Here is a 7,500-nt window from a genome sequence, read left to right as displayed (position 1 = left end):
CCGCTCCTCCTGCGTCGGACCCGGGTCATGGGAAGTGCCGTGTGGCGGTGGTGGGGCCGGGAGGACCGCTCCTCCTGCGTCGGACCCGAGTCATAGGAAGTGCCGTGTGGCGGGGCCGGGAGGACCGCTCCTGCTGCGTCGGACCCGAGTCATAGGAAGTGCCGTGTGGCGGGGCCGGGAGGACCGCTCCTCCTGCGTCGGACCCGAGTCATAGGAAGTGCCGTGTGGCGGGGCCGGGAGGACCGCTCCTCCTGCGTCGGACCCGAGTCATAGGAAGTGCCGTGTGGCGGGGCCGGGAGGACCGCTCCTCCTGCGTCGGACCCGAGTCATAGGAAGTGCCGTGTTGCGCTGGTGGGGCCGTGCCCGCCAACAGCCTTCAGTGGTCGGATACCACGTTTGCAAGCTCCCCGCTGGAATGGGGACTTAGAAGAAATGAGGGGAAAATTCCCCCGGAGCTCCGTGCCTGAGGGCGGGCTGTGAGCCGCGCCGCGTCCGCCAACAGCCTTCCATGGTCGGACACCATTGTTCGCAAGTTGCCCGCTGGAATGGGCACATAGAAGAAATTTCGAGGATAACATCCACCAGAGCGCCAGGGCGGCCGTTATTGCAGTATGCGTCCGCCTGGCAGCTCTCTTCCGCGGGAACCATTGGGCAATTTCTTTCACGGAGGTGGACATAGAAGAATTTTTGTTTCTAAAAACGTGGTTCCTAAAAATGTGCCCCAGGTGTTTTGGAAAACCCGGGTAAACCTGGGAAGTAGGCAAATGACCCTCTGACTAGGGGGAAAAACGTTTGCCTACTGCAGCGCCCCTAATGCAATTCGGCGGAACTGCAACGCCCCTGGTCGCCTAAACGCTACCCCTGGTCGCCTAAACCTCACCCCTGGTCGCCTAAACCTCACCCCTGGTCGCCTAAAAGTCACCCCTGGTCGCCTAAATTGTCAACCCCTGGTCACCTAAATTGTCAACCCCTGGTCGCCTAAAGGGGACTTAGAAGAAATGAGGGGGCAAATTCACCCGGAGCTCCGTGCCTGAGGGCCGGCTATGAGCCGCGCCGTGCCCGCCAACAGCCTTCCTTTGGTCGGATACAATGTTTCAAAGTTCCCCGCTGGAAAGGGGACTTAGAAGAAATTAGTAAAAATTCACCCGGAGCTCCGTGCCTGAGGGCCGGCTATGAGCCGCGCCGCGCCCGCCAACAGCCTTCCTTTGGTCGGATACAATGTTTCAAAGTTCCCCGCTGGAAAGGGGACTTAGAAGAAATTTGTAAAATTCACCCGGAGCTCCGTGCCCGAGGGCCGGCTATGAGCCGCGCCGTGCCCGCCAACAGCCTTCCACGGTCGGATACAATGTTTCATAGTTCCCCGCTGGAAAGGGGACTTAGAAGAAATTTGTGAAAATTCACCCGGAGCTCCGTGCCCGAGGGCCGGCTATGAGCCGCGCCGTGCCCGCCAACAGCCTTCCACGGTCGGATACAATGTTTCAAAGTTCCCCGCTGGAAAGGGGACTTAGAAGAAATTTGTGAAAATTCACCCGGAGCTCCGTGCCCGAGGGCCGGCTATGAGCCGCGCCGTGCCCGCCAACAGCCTTCCACGGTCGGATACAATGTTTCAAAGTTCCCCGCTGGAAAGGGGACTTAGAAGAAATTTGTGAAAATTCACCCGGAGCTCCGTGCCCGAGGGCCGGCTATGAGCCGCGCCGTGCCCGCCAACAGCCTTCCACGGTCGGATACAATGTTTCAAAGTTCCCCGCTGGAAAGGGGACTTAGAAGAAATTTGTGAAAATTCACCCGGAGCTCCGTGCCCGAGGGCCGGCTATGAGCCGCGCCGTGCCCGCCAACAGCCTTCCACGGTCGGATACAATGTTTCAAAGTTCCCCGCTGGAAAGGGGACTTAGAAGAAATTTGTGAAAATTCACCCGGAGCTCCGTGCCCGAGGGCCGGCTATGAGCCGCGCCGTGCCCGCCAACAGCCTTCCACGGTCGGATACAATGTTTCAAAGTTCCCCGCTGGAAAGGGGACTTAGAAGAAATTAGGCAACTTTCCCCGGAGCTCCATGCCTGAGTGCGGGCTGTTTGCCGCGCCGTGCCCGCCAACAGCCTTCAGTGGTCGGATACAATGTTTCAAAGTTCCCCGCTGGAAAGGGGACTTAGAAGAAATTATGAATATTTTTGTTTCTAAAAACGTGATCCCTGAAAATGTGCCCCAGGTGTTTTGGAAAACCCGGGTAAACCTGGGAAGTAGGCAAATGACCCTCTGACTAGGGGGGATGAACGTTTGCCTACTGCAGCGCCCCTAATGCAATTCGGCGGAACTGCAACGCCCCTGGTCGCCTAAACGCTACCCCTGGTCGCCTAAAAGCTACCCCTGGTCGCCTAAAAGCTACCCCTGGTCGCCTAAACGCTACCCCTGGTCGCCTAAACGCTACCCCTGGTCGCCTAAACGCTACCCCTGGTCACCTAAACGCTACCCCTGGTCACCTAAACGCTACCCCTGGTCGCCTAAACGCTACCCCTGGTCACCTAAACACTACCCCTGGTCGCCTAAACGCTACCCCTGGTCGCCTAACTGACCCCTCGTGTGTGGGGATCAACGTTTGCCTACTAGGGCGTCCTCCGGCGGCCTCTCGGCAGTACTGCAGGCCCATTTTAGCCGAGCCCATTGAAATGAATGGGGGAATTTTATACGTTTTTGCCTTTTTTTCCCCCCCTCGTTCTTTTTGTATTTATTCATTTATTTCAACTTTTACCGACTCAACCGCCCTCCGGCGTGCCCTCGGCGGTCCCGCAAGCCCAATTCGGCCGAGCCCATTGAAATGAATGGGGGAATTTTATACGTTTTTGCCTTTTTTTTCCCCCCCTCGTTCTTTTTGTATTTATTCATTTATTTCAACTTTTACCGACTCAACCGCCCTCCGGCGTGCCCTCGGCGGTCCCGCAAGCCCAATTCGGCCGAGCCCATTGAAATGAATGGGGGAATTTTATACGTTTTTGCCTTTTTTTTCCACCCCCTCGTCCTTTTTGTATTTATTTACTTATTTCAACCTTTACCGACTTAGGGGCCGCTTGGCACCGCCCGTGCCCGGGGAAGGTGCTCCTATTCGGCTTCACTGTCACACAGCATGCACTCCTCCTCCGGAGCTTCCATTAGGGCAAACTTAGGGGCCGCTTGGCACCGCCTGTGCCCGGGGAAGGTGCTCCTATTCGGCTTCACTGTCAGGCAGCATGCACTCCTCCTCCGGAGCTTCCATTTGGGCAAACTTAGGGGCCGCTTGGCACCGCCTGTGCCCGGGGAAGGTGCTCCTATTCGGCTTCACTGTCAGGCAGCATGCACTCCTCCTCCGGAGCTTCCATTTGGGCAAACTTAGGGGCCGCTTGGCACCGCCTGTGCCCGGGGAAGGTGCTCCTATTCGGCTTCACTGTCAGGCAGCATGCACTCCTCCTCCGGAGCTTCCATTTGGGCAAACTTAGGGGCCGCTTGGCACCGCCTGTGCCCGGGGAAGGTGCTCCTATTCGGCTTCACTGTCAGGCAGCATGCACTCCTCCTCCGGAGCTTCCATTTGGGCAAACTTAGGGGCCGCTTGGCACCGTCTGTGCCCGGGGAAGGTGCTCCTATTCGGCTTCACTGTCATGCAGCATGCACTCCTCCTCCGGAGCTTCCATTTGGGCAAACTTAGGGGCCGCTTGGCACCGCCTGTGCCCGGGGAAGGTGCTCCTATTCGGGCTAAGTGTGACACACGCCCGCCCTCCTCCTCCGGAGCTTCCATGAGGGTAGACTTAGGGGCCACTTGGCACCGCCTGTGCCCGGGGAAGGTGCTCATATTCGGCTTCACTGTCCGGGGCTTCCATTAGGGCAAACTTAGGGGCCGCTTGGCACCGCCTGTGCCCGGGGAAGGTGCTCCTATTCGGGCTAAGTGTGACACACGCCCGCCCTCCTCCTCCGGAGCTTCCATGAGGGTAGACTTAGGGGGCCACTTGGCACCGCCTGTGCCCGGGGAAGGTGCTCATATTCGGCTTCACTGTCCGGAGCTTCCATTAGGGCAAACTTAGGGGCCGCTTGGCACCGCCTGTGCCCGGGGAAGGTGCTCCTATTCGGGCTAAGTGTGACACACGCCCGCCCTCCTCCTCCGGAGCTTCCATGAGGGTAGACTTAGGGGCCACTTGGCACCGCCTGTGCCCGGGGAAGGTGCTCATATTCGGCTTCACTGTCCGGAGCTTCCATTAGGGCAAACTTAGGGGCCGCTTGGCACCGCCTGTGCCCGGGGAAGGTGCTCCTCTCCGGGCTAAGTGTGACACACGCCCGCACTCCTCCCCCGGAGCTTCCATTAGGGCAAACTTAGGGGCCGCTTGGCACCGTCTGTGCCCGGGGAAGGTGCTCCTATTCGGCTTCACTGTCATGCAGCATGCACTCCTCCTCCGGAGCTTCCATTTGGGCAAACTTAGGGGCCGCTTGGCACCGCCTGTGCCCGGGGAAGGTGCTCCTATTCGGCTTCACTGTCAGGCAGCATGCACTCCTCCTCCGGAGCTTCCATAAGGGCAAACTTAGGGGCCGCTTGGCACCGCCCGTGCCCGGGGAAGGTGCTCCTATTCGGGCCAAGTGTGACACACGCCCGCCCTCCTCCTCCGGAGCTTCCATGAGTGTAAACTTAGGGGCCGCTTGGCACCGCCTGTGCCCGGGGAAGGTGCTCATATTCGGCTTCACTGTCACACAGCATGCACTCCTCCTCCGGAGCTTCCATTTGGGCAAACTTAGGGGCCGCTTGGCACCGTCTGTGCCCGGGGAAGGTGCTCCTATTCGGGCCAAGTGTGACACACGCCCGCCCTCCTCCTCCGGAGCTTCCATGAGGGTAGACTTAGGGGCCACTTGGCACCGCCTGTGCCCGGGGAAGGTGCTCATATTCGGGCCAAGTGTGACACACGCCCGCACTCCTCCTCCGGAGCTTCCATTAGGGCAAACTTAGGGGCCGCTTGGCACCGCCTGTGCCCGGGGAAGGTGCTCCTATTCGGGCTAAGTGTGACACACGCCCGCCCTCCTCCTCCGGAGCTTCCATGAGGGTAGACTTAGGGGCCACTTGGCACCGCCTGTGCCCGGGGAAGGTGCTCATATTCGGCTTCACTGTCCGGAGCTTCCATTAGGGCAAACTTAGGGGCCGCTTGGCACCGTCTGTGCCCGGGGAAGGTGCTCCTATTCGGCTTCACTGTCAGGCAGCATGCACTCCTCCTCCGGAGCTTCCATAAGGGCAAACTTAGGGGCCGCTTGGCACCGCCCGTGCCCGGGGAAGGTGCTCCTATTCGGGCCAAGTGTGACACACGCCCGCACTCCTCCTCCGGAGCTTCCATGAGGGTAAACTTAGGGGCCGCTTGGCACCGTCTGTGCCCGGGGAAGGTGCTCATATTCGGCTTCACTGTCACACAGCATGCACTCCTCCTCCGGAGCTTCCATAAGGGCAAACTTAGGGGCCGCTTGGCACCGCCTGTGCCCGGGGAAGGTGCTCCTCTCCGGCCTAAGTGTGGCAGACGCCGGCCTATTACCCCCGGAGCGATGGAGCTGGGGGCGCTCGCTCCCCGCCCGTGCCCGGGGAAGGTGCTCCTCTCCGGCCTAAGTGTGGCAGACGCCGGCCTATTACCCCCGGAGCGATGGAGCTGGGGGGCGCTCGCTCCCCGCCCGTGCCCGGGGAAGGTGCTCCTCTCCGGGCTAAGTGTGGCAGACGCCGGCCTATTACCCCCGGAGCGATGGAGCTGGGGGGCGCTCGCTCCCCGCCCGTGCCCGGGGAAGGTGCTCCTCTCCGGCCTAAGTGTGGCAGACGCCGGCCTATTACCCCCGGAGCGATGGAGCCGGGGGCGCTCGCTCCCCGCCCGTGCCCGGGGAAGGTGCTCCTCTCCGGGCTAAGTGTGGCAGACGCCGGCCTATTACCCCCGGAGCGATGGAGCTGGGGGTGGGCGCTCGCTCCCTGCCTGTGCCCGGGGAAGGTGCTCCTCTCCAGCCCCAGGTCGCCTAACCCCCTTACCCCTGGTCACCTAAACCCCTTACCCCTGGTCGCCTAAACGTCTCACCCCTGGTCGCCTAAACCCCTTACCCCTGGTCACCTAAACCCCTTACCCCTGGTCGCCTAAGTGGCCCACCCCTGGTCACCTAAACGTCCCACCCCTGGTCACCTAAACGTCCCACCCCTGGTCACCTAAACGTCCCACCCCTGGTCACCTAAACATCCCACCCCTGGTCGCCTAAACCCCTTACCCCTGGTCACCTAAACGGCCCACCCCTGGTCACCTAAGTTGCCCACCCCTGGTCGCCTAAGTAGCCCACCCCTGGTCGCCTAAGTAGCCCACCCCTGGTCGCCTAAGTGGCCCACCCCTGGTCGCCTAAGTGGCCCACCCCTGGTCGCCTAAACGTCCAACCCCTGGTCGCACTTAGTGCAATTCGGCCCACCTCGCGTCCGGGGGGAGGCCATCCTCTTCGGCCTGACTTTCACGGACGCCGGCCTGTCTCCTCCGGAGCCTCCACGCGGTTGAACTTAGGGGCCACTCGGCCCACCTCGCGTCCGGGGGAAGGCCGTCCTCTTCGGCCTGACTTTCACGGATGCCGGCCTGTCTCCTCCGGAGCCTCCACGCGGTTGAACTTAGGGGCCACTCGGCCCACCTCGCGTCCGGGGGAAGGCCGTCCTCTTCGGCCTGACTTTCACGGATGCCGGCCTGTCTCCTCCGGAGCCTCCACGCGGTTGAACTTAGGGGCCACTCGGCCCACCTCGCGTCCGGGGGAAGGCCGTCCTCTTCGGCCTGACTTTCACGGATGCCGGCCTGTCTCCTCCGGAGCCTCCACGCGGTTGAACTTAGGGGCCACTCGGCCCACCTCGCGTCCGGGGGAAGGCCGTCCTCTTCGGCCTGACTTTCACGGACGCCGGCCTGTCTCCTCCGGAGCCTCCACGCGGTTGAACTTAGGGGCCACTCGGCCCACCTCGCGTCCGGGGGAAGGCCGTCCTCTTCGGCCTGACTTTCACGGACGCCGGCCTGTCTCCTCCGGAGCCTCCACGCGGTTGAACTTAGGGGCCACTCGGCCCACCTCGCGTCCGGGGGAAGGCCGTCCTCTTCGGCCTGACTTTCACGGACGCCGGCCTGTCTCCTCCGGAGCCTCCACGCGGTTGAACTTAGGGGCCACTCGGCCCACCTCGCGTCCGGGGGAAGGCCGTCCTCTTCGGCCTGACTTTCACAGACGCCGGCCCCCAGTCTCCTGTTGGACTTAGTGCAAATTCTTACTCACGCCCTTACCCCTGGTCACCTAACCAGGGGCAGGTCCCCCGCACCTCGCGTCCGGGAGAAGGCCGTCCTCTTCGGCCTGACTTTCACGAACGCCGGGCCGTCCCCGACGGAGCATCCACGCGGTTGAACTTGAGGGCCACTCGGCCCAACTTGTGTCCGGGAGAAGGCCGTCCTCTTCGGCCTGACTTTCACGAACGCCGGGCCGTCCCCGACGGAGCATCCACACGGTTGAACTTGAGGGCCACTCGGC

Source organism: Idiotropiscis lumnitzeri, chromosome 22 (genome assembly GCF_059441095.1).
Source record: "Idiotropiscis lumnitzeri isolate Australia: NSW breed Sydney's pygmy pipehorse chromosome 22, RoL_Ilum_1.0, whole genome shotgun sequence".
NCBI classification, from domain to species: domain Eukaryota; kingdom Metazoa; phylum Chordata; class Actinopteri; order Syngnathiformes; family Syngnathidae; genus Idiotropiscis; species Idiotropiscis lumnitzeri.
The sequence above is the reverse complement of the archived record's forward strand: the minus strand, read 5'-3'. Positions refer to the sequence as shown.